Raw genomic sequence first — 15,341 nt, 5'->3', positions numbered from 1 at the left:
GCTGTGGGTGCACCCGTGTTAAGTTCATTGGATGACCGGGGCACCCGTGGGCATGTCATGAACCATGCGCTCGTAAAGCGGCAACATCACCCCGCCCGGCTACATTGGCTTTGCACACGCTCTGATGGGCTAGTTTTAAAAGTTCTAGGCTTATTTAGTCCCTAGATATGGGATTTATGTGTGTCGTAGAAAAAAAATACTATGTTGGTAGGGTCTTGAACTCGAGACCTCCTAGCTTCAGTGACGGTGCTGGTGGGGGTATTCCTGAGAATTCCCTGGAATATCCAAGATTTTGGCCTATTTTTTAATACATACGTTATATGGCTCAGGAGTTAATCCAGCCAACCTGAGAGAGCGAGCGAGCAGCCGAGGCGTCGAGCATCTCTTCCTCCCCTGTTTTCCGATTCCTAAACCTAGCAGCGGCGGCGATTCCAGCTCCGGCCGGCCCTCTCCCTCCTCATCCCCTCCTCCAATCCGGCCGGCCCTCCCCCTCCGCCGGTCCGCCCCTCCCAGACTGCCCCGGACCGGCTCGGCCGCTCGGCGATCCAGCCTCTAGCCTCCCCGGATCCCCTGCTGCCGCTGCCTGCTGGCGCCCTCCACCTCCAGTCCTCTCCTCCACGGCTGCACCGCTGGCCCCTCCTCTACTGACCACGGCACAGCTCTAGTGCTCCACCAAGGTATTTTTTGCCCTCTGTTTATTTAAGAAATCTGAAGATTTGTTATAAATGCCACTGCCTGTGATTGCTATAAGGAGTAGAAGCCATTCACTGATTGTTTGTAAACTGAAATTGAACTAAATGGACATTGAAGTTTCAAGAAGAAGAAAGTTTATGTGATGGATTTCATGATTCAGTCAAAAAGAATGAACAATATTATATTGTCTACAAACTTCTTATGTTGGTGCTCATTATTCCAGTAGCCACTGCTAGTGTTGAGAGGGTATTTTCCTTGATGAAATATGTGAAGAATTAGCTAAGAAACAAAATGGATGGTGAATATTTGAACAATTGCTTGGTTACATTTGTCGAGAGAGAATTCTTCAAGCAACTGAAAGATGAGGATGTCATCAATCTCTTCCAAACAGGGGATCGTAAAGTCATATCGAATTTTTTTTTGGCTATTTGTAATCTTCCTTAATTGTTAGAGATATTGCCACAGTGATATTTTGCTACTTTTATCAATGTATGGTCATTGAGTCATTGATATTGCCATCTTATTGTACATTTGTTGTTCTATTTTATTGCTTTGGCCCAAAAAAAATTGACAGAATACCCAGTAGCAAATTCCTGGCTCCGCCACAGCCTAGCTCGGATACCATGTTGATTCATGCTTCAACCAACTCATCCAAAAATCCAAACTAACGGAGAGAGGCGGACAATATATTTCAACACGCTCGTCCGTCGTCTGCAGATGCATCGACGATTCTTGTTGCGACGGCATGCAACCAACCGCACCACGCGCTTCAGCTGCATGCCACCTGGTACCAGGATTTGCACCATTTTGCGATCTAGGAGAAGAGGGGTCGTCTGATTTCTTAAAATGCATACTCCAGTTGAGGTTATTTACCTCTTAATAAGTTTCAGATAGTGCGACTTCAGCCATCAGGTAGAAAGTGCTCTATAAGTTGATTTCGTTACCCATTTTTGTACTTTTTCTCAAACTGAAATGCTAAATAAATAAATCGACTGTGACCTGAAAAATACCAGAGAATTAGAAAGACCGCTTATAAAACATCCAAAACAATTGTGACTACATGAAACTGCTGTAAACAACTGCAGCTATATCACAAAAGTAATAATGATCTTATATTACTCCCTCCGTTCCATAATTTAGTGCGTATAGAATTTTTTAGAATTCAAACTTTGTAAACTTTGATCGAGTTTATAGAGAAAACTATTTATATCTATAATAACAATTATATAAAATATGAAACTACATCTTATGATGAATGTAATGATATAGGTTTGACATTCAAGATGTAAATGTTTTTCCATGTAAATTTGGTCAAAGTTTATGATGTTTGACTTTTCAAAAAAAATTATATACACTATATTGTGAACCAAGGGAGTAGTTTACAGATGAAATACCAAACGAGGGACTGCTAGTCCCACGAATTAAAAATTAGGCGTTCCAGCCGGCTTAGCGCGCGCATGGTCCATGACATGCCCACGACGGCACCATCCATCCAATGAGCTCACACAACAATTTAAAGAAACCCGCAAGCGACCATAATTTGAATTCATTAGTCGTGTGGAAAACAAGGCAGGGGCTCAAATGTGGTGCACCCACAGCTCTGACATACATGACGTACATGCGCACCTGGGCTGCTGGGCACGTACATACCTTCATTGACGAAAAATGGTTACTGTCCCAACCCAGTCCTGACCGGTCGAGATGGCTCGCGACTTTGATCGTGACAACATGGATTTAAAACTCTGAAATTACACTATTGGTCTGGTTTTACTGACTTCGTGCAATGTAGTGCATCAACGCAAATTAAATCTCTGAAGTTCCCGTTCTGCTCCAAGAAAAAATTACACTATAACCGGCGTCGAGCCTAAACATCCACTAAATAAATCCTGGTGCTCACCTCATCGGACACGCGCGGGTGTGGCAGCTATCTTAACTTGGCTAACACTACTTACCAGTTGAGTGTGACAACCTAGAGGAAAATATCACTGATGTGAACGTACGTATACTAAACCTAGCCGGCGTTTAGCCCAAGAATCCAGTTTCCAATCAATTTAAACTCAGGGTCCGCTGAAACAAACATTAAGGGGCTGTTTGATTTGTGACTAACTTTGCCGAAGGTTGACCAATTTAGGTGAGTGTTGGTTTAAGCCACACCTTAGACAAGTCACACTAGGGCTCCATATGGCATACACATAAAAAATATGGCAAAATTCATTAGGCTTGTCAACTTGTGACTCTTATTTTAATAAATTAATCTTAGACAAATTAGACAAAAATATGTGACAAAGTGTGGGAGCATGCTCTCCTCATCGAGCATGCGGGTGCATCTAGCTTGGCAACACGTTACAGAGGCAAACGTCCTGTTGGAGTTTGCTTTCATAACGCGCGCCAGAAAATGATGATAATTTTTGATGGTACGCATAAGCTATAATATGCCTGGGCCCTGGCACTGGCCTAAAGTAATGCAATCATGCATTCCTGTTCGGTGCGACATGTCTATCATCCAGTCAGGTTAATACACAGTTATATCCAGCAAACAGAATAACAAACCAAGATGGCCTAGACTTGGACCTAGAGAGACACGATAGGTAGAGTAATGCTTTGCTCCGGCCAGTATGACCTATGACGTGTCCATGTGGACCCTTTTTCCACGGCATGCAATTCCGAGTCTCGAGAACTTAGTCCTAGCTCTTGCTCTTTCCTTCCTTGCAACGGATTTTTTGTGTGCCTACTAATATCTACTTACCTCATTGGTGTGCTAACTTAAGTTATTGTAGGAGCAAAATATAGAGGGTGTTTGTTTCCAGAGACTTATTTGTCTATGGGACTTAAATAAGTCCCTAAAAGTCCCGTCTAAATCAAACAGGAGGGACTTATAGGGACTTAAAGTGGATATTTGGGACTTATGAAATAAAACTCTCTAGGAAGGACTTGTAGGGACTTATGGTTGTAATATGGTTTTATAGAGACTTATAAGTCCCAGGAACCAAATAGGTAAGGACTTTTTAAAGACTTGGGACTTATAAGTTAGGACTAAAAAAGTCGACTTATGAACCAAACAAGGTCATAGTGTTTCCTTCTCCTAGCCTGTCTTGTCAAGCAAGCAAAGCGGACCAGCAGAAAGGAAGACCTGCCCAAGTGTCCAAGTCACAATCCATTTCCAGCGTCTACTTTCCCTGCCAAATGATAACCATGCATGCAAGGCCCATTACACCTTTCGCTGTTGTTAAACCATGGTTTCGCGTCGCCGTACGTCGGCGGTCAGTGGATCAGGGCTCTGTCTTGTCCGTCGTCGCAATCAGGGATGTCCACGGAGGGAGATGGAGAGGGGGAGAGATTCCGGGATCGGGATATCCACATGCGACTCTGTGCGTGTTCACGACCGATGCGTCGACGACCGACCGATCCAAGTTCGGAGAAACGTGCATGAATCGGGGCTTCCGACGCCGCACGGTCTCTTCCAAGTAGGCGGGCGAGCGGGCATACCCATGTCCATGTGCGTGCAGCTGCAGCTAGTAATGCCCGCGTGGTCAAGCACGAAACCGGCGACGTCTTTCCCTCACGTTGTTGTCGCTGCCTTGAGTGTCCGTCCGTCCGTCCGTCCGTCGCCGCACGCCGAATGCTGATGAGTGGTGCCCGGACTCGTACCGCTGCCGTTCTACGGTGTACTACTTGTGTACGTTCTCCGGCCGATGAATTCCAAAGCTAGCTGCCTAGTTTGTCTGGTCTCGGCGGGCGGCCGGACGTGCGTTGGAACTGGCCGGCAGCTCGTGTGACCGTGGCTAGCTAGAGCCGGAAACTTCTTTCCCGTGGTCTCCTGCCGTGCGTTTCCCCGAATAACCCAGGTACACTTGGTGAAAGCTCGATCGATGTGAGTACGTTTGTACGCACTATCGATCTTGTCATTTTATATGCTGTCGTCTGGTGAATGACTCACGAAAATGCCGCGCCGTGAACTAAAATGGCATCTCCGGTGTTTGATTTCGCGTTCTTTTTTATTTTGTTAACCGGAAGATGCATGCGCGCTTCCATTCCAAGTTCCAACATTTCATTTGATAGAGCTATTGCCACAGGCCATTCGGTTCAGGTGTTTGCATGCATGCATTTCGATAGAGTATACCTAGTTACGAAACTTCAGATAACAACGATGAAGCCGTGTCGAGCTTGAATGAGGAGGTGATTCGTCATTCTTTTTTTCGGTGACTGCTATGGTGGTGTCGGAGGCAGGTGACGTGTGTTGGTGTCAATCTAAGAAATGTTCTGCTATCTTTTCGGCTTTATTATATCGATTTTTACGTGACTTGTATTTTGTTATTTATGATATGAATGAGACACGTATATCATGCAGAAAAAAGGCGTGCTCATGACCCCGGGCAGGCCACGTTGCTCGACACATACGGCGCGGTCCTATCCCATGTTTGCATCTGTGTCTGCATGAGTACCTTATTCGTAAACCTCGTACACTATCAATTGGCCAAGGCCAACCCACCAACAATCCCTACCTAATTAATTCATCACTGCCATGCAAAACCAAGTTTGATTCATCTATTTTCCGTGAGAGAGGTGTTTTGTAATAGGTTTAATCTTGCGGTGATCTTGCCTTCAGACATGAGGGGAAAAGACACGTATTGTATTGTTGCTACTAACAACAAAACGACAGGAATTGGTCATACTAATTGATCTTTTTCTGTCTACAATATGTCATCAAGCTTATTGTGTTACTTTGTTTGTCATGAACTTAATACTGTACTTTGATATGCATGCTCGATAGCGGTCTTGAGGTGGCATAATAGTAGTAGATGCAGTTGGATTAACGGCCTACTTGTCACATGTCACAGATGTAATTCTACGTGAGATTATGCTATGAATGCTTACAATACCCAAACCCCTAGTTCTAACGAAGTATCGTTTACCATGTTTTACCACTTGTAGCGGTGGAAGTGAAGGACCTGTGGAGAGCTGGCACGTGTATATGTTTGGGAGCTGGTGGTGTAGAAATGCGTGTGGACGGAGGGATTCCCACGGACTTTGTTGAACGTGTTTATCATCTACATGGGTGGACGTAACAATTTAGATGCTGATTCGCTATTGGTCAAACCTTCGCTTTTGTCAGGCAGTGACCAGGCGCACATGTAGTGCATGCAGCCCATGCTGGATACCTGTTTTTATTTTCTTTTTAAAATATATAATTGGATGGATGTGTTGGCTCGAGACTTCACCTTATTTTAACTATGCTTAATTCTATCAATTGTCAAACAGTAATTTGTATACCCAACATTGCTATGCTTTCGAGAGAGATGTCACTAGTGAATCTATGGTCCCCAGGTCTATTCTCCATCAATATTAAGACTTCTACAATTGCTCTATCTGCATTCTTTTACTCTCCTTTTTTAACTTTTTATCGCTTTGCCTGTCATTATTAGTTTTAATCTTGTAACTAGCAAGGATAAGGGGAGTGGCGACCCCCTTGCTTTTGTTGGGTGCAAGCAATTGTTGTGTCTGTGTGCAGGTAATGTTCACCTTGATGGTGTGGTACCTCCTACGGCTTCGATAAACCTTGCTTTTTAATTGAGAGAAATACCTTCTGCTATTATACTACTTCATTCTTCCTCGTCAGAAAATTCCAACAACTCCATCCAGAATAGCAGCTTTGCAGTGTCCTTCCCCACCAAAGTGAACCAGGAACAAATTTCTTCCAAGATCCCGAAACTTGGCTTCGCGATGTGATAATCCCCAAGTGCAAGGAATCACCGTAGCAATTTCCAAAGATGGAAGTGATAACTATGGAGTGTCGAACCCACAAGGAGCTAAAGGTAAGATCACTATTCTCTCAAGTCCTATCTGCCAGTGATACGACTCTACGTACTCTGAACGTTTGCTTCCATCTAAAAACGAAAAATAAAACTAGGTTGTGGGTATGAAGAGGATAACTTTGCATGATATCGGAGAACTAAAAAATAAAAATAGATGTTGTTAACATAAAGTTAGAATATATTACTATATATTATAAATAGCGAGTGTGGAATAATGATAAATTGGTGTGCAGAATTATCCTAGGCAATTGTTAGCAAGATCGGTAGTCGTGATTGCAATTTTATTTGAGGGAGAGGCATAAGCTAACATACTTTATCTCCTTTGATCATATGCACTTATGATTGGAACTCTAGCAAGCATCCGCAACTACTAAAGATTATTAAGGTAAAACCCAACCATAGCATTAAAGTTTCAAGTCCCCTTTATCCCATACGCAACAACCCCCTTACTCGGGTTTATGATTCTGTCACTTGAGTAACCCACTATAAGCGAATCATGAACGTATTGCAACACCATACAACGGGAATCTCTCACGTATGCGCGACACAGAAGGCACCATAGGACATCACCAAAATAAAACATACAACTCAAACCAATCTATATCATCAATCAACCCAAAAAACAAAAGAAATCTACTCAAAACATTATAGGATGGCAACACATCATTGGATCATAATATGTGGCATAAAGCACCATGTTGAAGTAGGGGATTACAGCGGGGTGCGGGAGAGTGCACCGCATAAAAGAGATAAGGAAGGTGATGAAGATGATGATGTTAATGAAGACGATCACCACGGCGATGATTCCCCCGGTGGCACTCTGGCGCCATCGAGAGAGAGGGGGAGGGTCTCCCTCTTGTGCTTCCTCCTCCATGCAACCCCCCCCCTAGATGGGGAGAGGTTCTCCCTTCTGGTCCTTGGCCTCCATGGTGATGATGGCCCCCTCCGGGATCCTCCTCCATGGCCTCCGGTGATGATGGCCCCCTCCGGCAGGGTGCCGGAGAGGGCCTAGATTGATTTTTCATGGCTACAGATGCTTGCGGTGGCGGAACTTTCGATCTAGGTTTATTTCTGGGGGTTTTGATATTTATAGGATTTTTTGGCGTTAGTCTCACGTCAAGGGGGTCCACGAGGCAGCGGCAAGGTAGGAGCATCCCCCTACCTTGTCGTCGCCTCGGGACTCTTCTGGTCCAACTCTTGTGCTTCAGAGTTCTCTTTTGGTCCCTAAAAAATCACCATAAATTTTCAGCCCATTCCGAGAATTTTTATTTCTGCATAAAAAATGATACCACGGTAGTTCTTCTGAAAACAGCGTCAGTCTAGGTTAGTTCTAATCAAATCATACCAAAACCATATAAAATTATTGTAAACATGGCATGAATACTTCATAAATTATAGATACGTCGGAGACGTATCACGATGTAAACCCCATGCCCTCTGCATGGTGTGTTCTAGGGCATTGATGTTCATGGGTCTTGAGGAGCAAACTTTTGCCGTTCAATGAACACCACATTGCGGCGAGTATCTCCTCCACTAGTTCTTTAGACATGAAGCCCCGAACTTCCTTCTCTGTCAACACCACCCGCCGAGTCTAGCCGAGAGTCTTGCCATCGCGTCTGGCGTTCTACTCACCGCCGACGAATCCCTACCACCATGCGATCGCCGCTGCGTCACATCTGACCTAGATCCGCCCTTCACCGCCGCTCTTGGAGTCGTCCCTTTTGCTATGATGCATCAGCTTGCCTCCATCGTCCTTCGCCATCTCTCCCCCTCACAAGAGAACCAAACTAAGACGATCCGTGCTTTGGAAGACGCCGTCGCCCGCCCAGATCACCACTGTATCTGGATGACCTCCGATGAGAAACCCTCACCCTAGAGGCAGCCCGGGATCGCCAACCAATCGCCTCCTGTGGCCCGAATGGTTATCTCTCGAGATGGACCCTCCACCTTCAACCGTCTCTCAGCCTGGTCCGAATTCCCCCATTGCCCATTGGCCAAAAAGTAGAATAATAATAATCTCGCAAAAAAATCATAACTGGTGCATCCCATCGGAGTTTGCTTCCATCACAGGCAACAGCGATCGACACGGACTTTTGGCACCATGCATCCAAATGCCGTCCGCTGATTTCAGCTGTCAGAAATGGTTGATGGTACAGCACCAGTTCCAAATGAAAACACCACTGGCGTGACGGTACGCACCCGCTCCGCTCCAAGAAAAAAGATAGGTCGTATTTTAGCGTACGTGGCCCAGGTTCAGCCCATGACTCCGTCCGGGTTCACTAAAAATGTCCTTTTAGACTAAAAAACACTAAAAAAAATCCTTAAAATCTGGGTGCTCACCTCATCGAGCATGCGGGGGCAGCTAAGATTGGCAACCCATCGCGCGGGCCAGATGTTTAATCACCTCGTAGTACATCAGTCGCAGTGGCCTAAACTAAACTAATGCAATCATTCTGTGTGGTGCGAGATATCTTTCTATCACTCAGTTAAGAAAACCACTATATGCAGCAAACGGGAAAATAAATCAGTATAATAAACCTGCGACGGTGCAGGTGGGCCCTTTTTCCACGGCATTGCAAGTGAGTAGTAGGAACGAAAAATAGTGTTTCCTTCTCCTGGCCTTCTTGTAAGTGTCAAACCACAAAGCAAGCGGGTCCCATGGAAAGACGGACCGGTCCAAGTGTCCAACTCACAAGTCCATTTCGAATGGTCTGCTTTATTGTTGGCAAAAGATAATCATGCATGCACACCCCATCACACCTTTCGTTGTTGTTAAACTATGATTTGTCATTTGGTGTTGTCGCTCTCAGCAGAGTGTTTGCTCGATCAGGCCTCTTCTCCATCGGGGGGCGCCAGGGTCCACAGAGAAAGAGGGCGCAGAGATTCCAGGATATGCCGGTTCGGTTTACATCAACGACCGAACGATCGATCGAAGTCGGTCGTCGTCTTCAAGTACTAGTACCTCCGTCCTGCAAAATTTTGATCTTAGATTTAACTACAAAATATTAATGCATGTAGCCAAAAGTAATACTTATCACTAAAACTAAGTTCAAATACGATCCAAGGATATAATTTTGATGACATGCATTGTTATTACTTTAGTTAAATACTAATAGTATCAATAAATCAGGACGGAGGTAGTTCGTCCGCTCACAACTCCAAGCCTGTCTCGTAATCGGTCCCATGGGACGGTCGGGAGTCGTCGTCATCGTCGGAAACCGGCCGTAACGACGGCGCATGCACGATCTCTTCCAAATGGGCGGGCGGGCGCGCCACCGTGCGTGCAGTGCAGCTAACAGTGCCCGTGTGGGGTGGTCGGTCAAGCAAAAGCAAGCATCAAACCGGCGACGTCACGTCATTTCCGCACGTTGTCGCCGTGCCTGTGCCTGTTGATTGTGGTGACGGCACGCTTCAGCTGGCCGCACGTACCTCGACGCGAACTACGAGTACCGTTCTACGGCGCGAGAGGCACTTGCGTGCGTACGTTTTCCACGTTGATCGTGTACGTTGCTCGCATACGGCGAACAAACCACAGCACAAGTTTGTCCCATGTTTGTCTCTGCTTCTGTAGTTCTGTATGATGAGTATCTTAATCCAAACCCTCGTACACGATCAATTTGCCAAAGCCAACTCGTCCACCATCCATGCCTAATTAATCACTATCATGCAAAACTGCCCGGATTAACGCAAAACTGTGGTCGGAAACACTATTAAGAAAAGGGAATTGCTGGCATTTTTAATGCAATCGGCTGTCAAGCAATTGAAAATTCGAAGCCAGTTGGAGAAGGCACTCATTCATTCGTCCCCCTTTTTTTGGGAGAGCATAGGAAATCATGAAATGTGTGTCTTGGTTTCTTCCTTGGCTAAGATTTAATTCATTCCCTACTAAATCCATTTAGCTCTTTGATTCAAATGATTTTTCATAATTTCTCGAGTATCAGAACCCTTAGGAATATTTTTGAAAAAAAGTTACCCTTAGGAATATTTTCTGCATTTGATTTTTTTAGTTCATAGAATCGAATAATATAAGATGTTTTTTCCTACGGAATCATTTGGAGGAGATCATCAAGCGTCAACTAAAATGTTCGGTGATGCAGTCAAACTAACTAAACACTTCTAGGGCTTGAATAGACAAGTCATTCTTTTGCAAAAATATTAATAATAGACAAGTCATTCAAATCATGTGCTTTTTTATTCCCATGTTTTCACAATAAGTTAACAAAAGTTGCAATAAACACAATAAGTTCTAATAAGCATGCAAATGGAGGATATATGTCTCCATCAGATTCCAAATGGACATAATGACTTGCATTTTTTTTAGAAAAGGAGGATGACCCCCCGGCCTCTGCATTTGGGAGGTGCACGCAACCACTTTATTAATTATTCACAAAGACCTATAATGACTTGCAAATAAGTGAAGCATCATTAGTACTCGTAGTTTCATTATCTTGACCTAATACATGCATTATCTTACCCTAACCCCATAAAGTATCATTTAATATCGGCGAAAACCAACTCATCCACTTCGCTTGTATAAATCAATTCATCATTGTTGTATGCATCCTACAGTTGGGCCAAGCAAATGATAAACTGTGGCCTGGTCGGAAAGACCTTTTCAAAAAGGTAGATCCATACTACCTCCGCCTAGGTTTATTAGTACCCTTGAATTTGGGTCAATGATTGACATTTAGTTTAACTATAAAAATTAAGTTATATACCGTAAAAATAATACCATTGACTTTTTAATACAAATTCAACAATTTAAGTTTTTTGACATATAACTTATATTTTGGTAGTCAAATCTACGGTTAAAATTAGCCATAGAATATGAAGATGGCCAGTAACGTAAATTTGAAGCTTTGAAATTGCACTAGCTAGTCTTACTGACTTAGTGCGATGTAGTCCGGTCCACTGATGAAAATTAAAACTCTGAAGTCCATTGTGTGCTCCAAGATAAAATTACACTATAACCAGCGTCGAGCCTAACCATCCATCGTATATCTAAATCCGGGTGCTCATCTCATCGGACACGCGGGCAGTAGCTAGCCTATCACTTGGGTAACACACCAGTTGACCGTGACAACCCACAAGAAAACACCTTTGGTGTAGTGCTACTGTGTAAACTGGCTACGCACTCCGCTCCAAGGAAAAATCCAGGTCCGCCCAAGACTCCAATCAAATACTCTTTTCGTCACATAATATAAGATCGTTTTTAAAGCTATGTGACGGACGGAGTAACTATAATCCAGTTGCTTACCTCATCGAGCATGCGGGGGCAGCTAGCTTGGCAGCACGTTACAGATGCAGATGTCCCTTTGGAGTTTGCCTCCATTACGAGCGCCAGAAAATGTTAACAAAATTCTTGATAGGACACATAAGTTATGCAAGTCCTTGGCAGTGGCCTAAAGTACAGCAATCATTCATTCATGTTCGGTGCGAGATGTCCACCATGACCCAGTTAAGAAAAGACGCCATTATATGATCCAGGATTTAGAAAAACAAGTCAAGATGGCCTCGACTTGGACCTAGCTGGGGGATCGACAGAGTGAGTAATGTATTGTTCCAGTCACGGCCAGTGTAAGCTGCAAGTAGTGCAGGTCGACCCTTTTTCCACGGCCTGACAAGCAGGGACAAAAAAAAGTGTTTCCTTCTGCCGGCCGGTCGTGTCAAGTGTCAAGCCACCAATCAAGCGGGGCCCTGCAGAAAGGGCGGACCAGTCCAAGTGTCCAACTCACAAATCCATTTCCGAAGGTCTACCTTATTTATTTTTTAATTATTTTGAGATAGGTCTACCTTATTTCTTGCTAAAAGATAATCATGCATGCCCAGCCCATCACAGCTTTCGCTGTTGTTAAACTATGATGATTTGCCGTCGCTGTCACCGGTTGTCTCTGGACCTTTTTTTTTTGGATTGAATTCAAACCAATCAAAAAAAAAAGGTCCAGAGAGAGATGGAGAGCGGGGCAGAGGTCCCAGGATATCCAGATGCGCGCCCGAACAGCGCGCTCAACGGCACAACGATCGATGGTTCAACGACCGCGCGGTCTCTTCGTTCCAAATGGGCGTGCGACCGTGCGTGCAGCGCAAGCACCAAACCGGCCACGTCACGTCATTTCCGCACGTTGCCGCTGTGCCTGTTGATTGTGCTGACGGCACTCTTCAGCAGCTGGTACGTACCAGGACGCGTACTACTACGACTACTGTTCTACGGTGGGAGACGCACTTGCATACGTACGTATTCCACGTACTAGCAACGAGAGACCGTACGTCGCCCCGTGCATGCATGAATTCCACACAGATCGACCTCAGTTCCAATCGACCTTGCAGCTGACCGAGCGCCGGGGTCGTTTCCTCTGCTGGCCTCTCACTTCTCTCCGGCCGTGCCACAGTTCCATAAAAAAAATGGAAGAAAAAGAAAACATTGCCACTCCAGGGCAGGCATGCATGCACCATGGGAACGTGCCCGGCCCCCACAATGCGGGGCTTGCGGTTCAGATGCGGCCGGTGGGCCAGGCCCCAGGTTGGCCACGACGATGCTCTCAACGACGGCGGACCAAACCACAGACGTTTGTCCCATCTCATCTGCTGCTTCTGCATGAGTATCTTAATCTAAAACCTCGTACGCGATCGACTGGCCAAGGCAACTCAACCACTACACGTACCTAATTAATTCATCGCCATCATGCAAAACCGCCCGGATTAGCTCAAAACTGTGTTCGGAGACAGCATTAAGAACGAATTGCTGTCAAACGTTTTAAAATTCGGACCAATCGGAAGGACATAGCACTCATTCATGCGTCCACTTGTGTATAGAAAAGCATGAAATGCGTATATTGGGTTCTCCGTTGGCTTGAATTAAGTTGACTTCCCAGTAAATTCACCAGGACCTCTTTGATTCAAACGGTTTTCACTGATTTTTCGAGTATTAGAATCCTTAAGTTGATTATTTAATTGATATAACTGAAATTTACATGATTCTTTTCCTACGAATCATTTGTAGTACATTCTACAGGATCTAGCATCATCCCAAAGGTTTACAAAAAAATTCTTTGTATTTTTCCATGATACAATATAAGAGCATCTATAGCCGGACTTGGCAAATCCGCCTCCCTAACACACGTGCAACAGCCGACAACACCACCATCTGGGAGAGTGTCATGCGCTGACCATCAGACGCAAAGATCTGCTCCTCGGCGCCGCCCATTAGAGTGCCTCCGAGATGGAGGAACAAGAGAAGCAAATTATTTCGACGCCATTGATGTAGCATCTTTGAAAGCACACTATACCTCTACCGAAGAGAAATTGCAAGGTCCTCGTCCGCTCCCACCGCTGAAGCGGCAGACGGACACAGATGAGGACCCAACATCGCTGGCGTTGAGGAAGGCAAGAATGTTGCCGCCTGATCGCCTCTCTCGAGCGGTTCAGGAGCGAACGAAGCGGTTCTAGCATCTTGATTTTTGTGCGAGGGTAAAGGAGTTTACTCCAAATGAATCGGGTTACAATCGAGAGGCAATAGTTTCTCAATACAAGACATACCTCTACCTAGCCACACATCAGTAGTACTCTTCGTGCGACTATACAAAACCAATCAATCTGCTATCTTATTTTGCTCACGTTTAATCTTCAACGAAAAAACTCCCTCTATACCATAAGATGCTTGATCTCAGCAACTAAATGACCATATGCCGACCGGGATAGCTTGTCTCCAGTCAAAGCGAACAAAGCCTCTGAAGAATCGGACTGAACGATGACCGGCATGCTAGTATGTTGAGCTGCTAGTGCCATACCTTGCATTAACACATGTAACTCCGCTTCCAGCGCATCGTTAAAATTAAATAGACAACAGTAGGCTGCAAAGATCACACTCCCGTCATGTCTTCCCAAGATTATTCCCGCCGACGCCGATTCATCCAACATGGAGAAGGCCCCATCAATGGATAAGGCGACCATGTCCGCCGGTGGTTTATGCCATGGCAATGAATCAGTAGCCACCCTTTCATGCACAACCGGCCTTTCCTTCAACAATGGCATTTTCCCTTTAATGATTTCCTCCATGTTATATTTCTTGGATATGCCAAGCGGTTGCATGTAACTTATCTTGATGGTTGAATATGAGGGATGTCGAACAACTCAAATATTTGGATTACGTTTGAGGAGCTTGATTGAGAGAGTATTTATGACACGCAGATGCAGGGGCACCAAGGGCGCGTTCGGTGGCCCTCCGCTCCGCTCTGCTTTTGGAACGGACGGGAGCTGGAGTTATAATCCCTGGAGCGAGCTAACAACTGCTCCGTAGATTCTTGAATTTGAAGAAGCGGTGGAGTGCCGAACGCGGCGCAAGTCCCACAGTGTGATTATTTCCTGCCGGTCCAGGTCCGCCCCAAAGACTCCAATCAGCTGCTCACTTCATCGAGCATGCGGGGGCAGCTAGCATGGCAGCACGCTGCAGATGCAAATGTCCCGTTGGAGTTTGCCTCCGTTACGCGGCGCCAGAAAATGTTAATAATCCTTGGCAGTGGCCTAAAGTAATGCAATCATTCGTTCGTGTTCGGTGCGAGATGTCCATCACCCAGTTAAGAAAAGACGCATGTATTGAGGATATTAGTTGCTAAGCATTTTAATGCATTTAGCACCTTATTTTAGCACCAATACATTGGGAGAGGTACAAAATGAAGAAGTACTCCCTCCATTTCTTTTTGCTTCACATATAAGATTTGATCAAAGTCAAACTACACAAAGTTTGACCAAATTTATATAAAAATATATGAACTCTACAATACTAAAACTATATAATATGAAAATTCATGGTGCATCTGATAATATTGATTTCGTATT

At 44.9% G+C, this 15,341-nt stretch overlaps 1 long non-coding RNA gene across 1 annotated transcript; it reads left to right on the top strand.

Moving 5' to 3' along the window:
- The first annotated feature begins 220 nt into the window (after positions 1–220).
- LOC125512935 lies at positions 221–1,251 on the top strand. The gene is made up of 2 exons (XR_007285614.1): positions 221–677; positions 917–1,251. It is a non-coding gene; the product is annotated as an uncharacterized LOC125512935 (long non-coding RNA).
- Positions 1,252–15,341: the final 14,090 nt, after the last annotated feature.

The sequence above is a fragment of the Triticum urartu genome, chromosome 6 (assembly GCF_003073215.2).
Source record: "Triticum urartu cultivar G1812 chromosome 6, Tu2.1, whole genome shotgun sequence".
Lineage (NCBI taxonomy): Eukaryota > Viridiplantae > Streptophyta > Magnoliopsida > Poales > Poaceae > Triticum > Triticum urartu.
The sequence above is the reverse complement of the archived record's forward strand: the minus strand, read 5'-3'. Positions and strand labels throughout refer to the sequence as shown.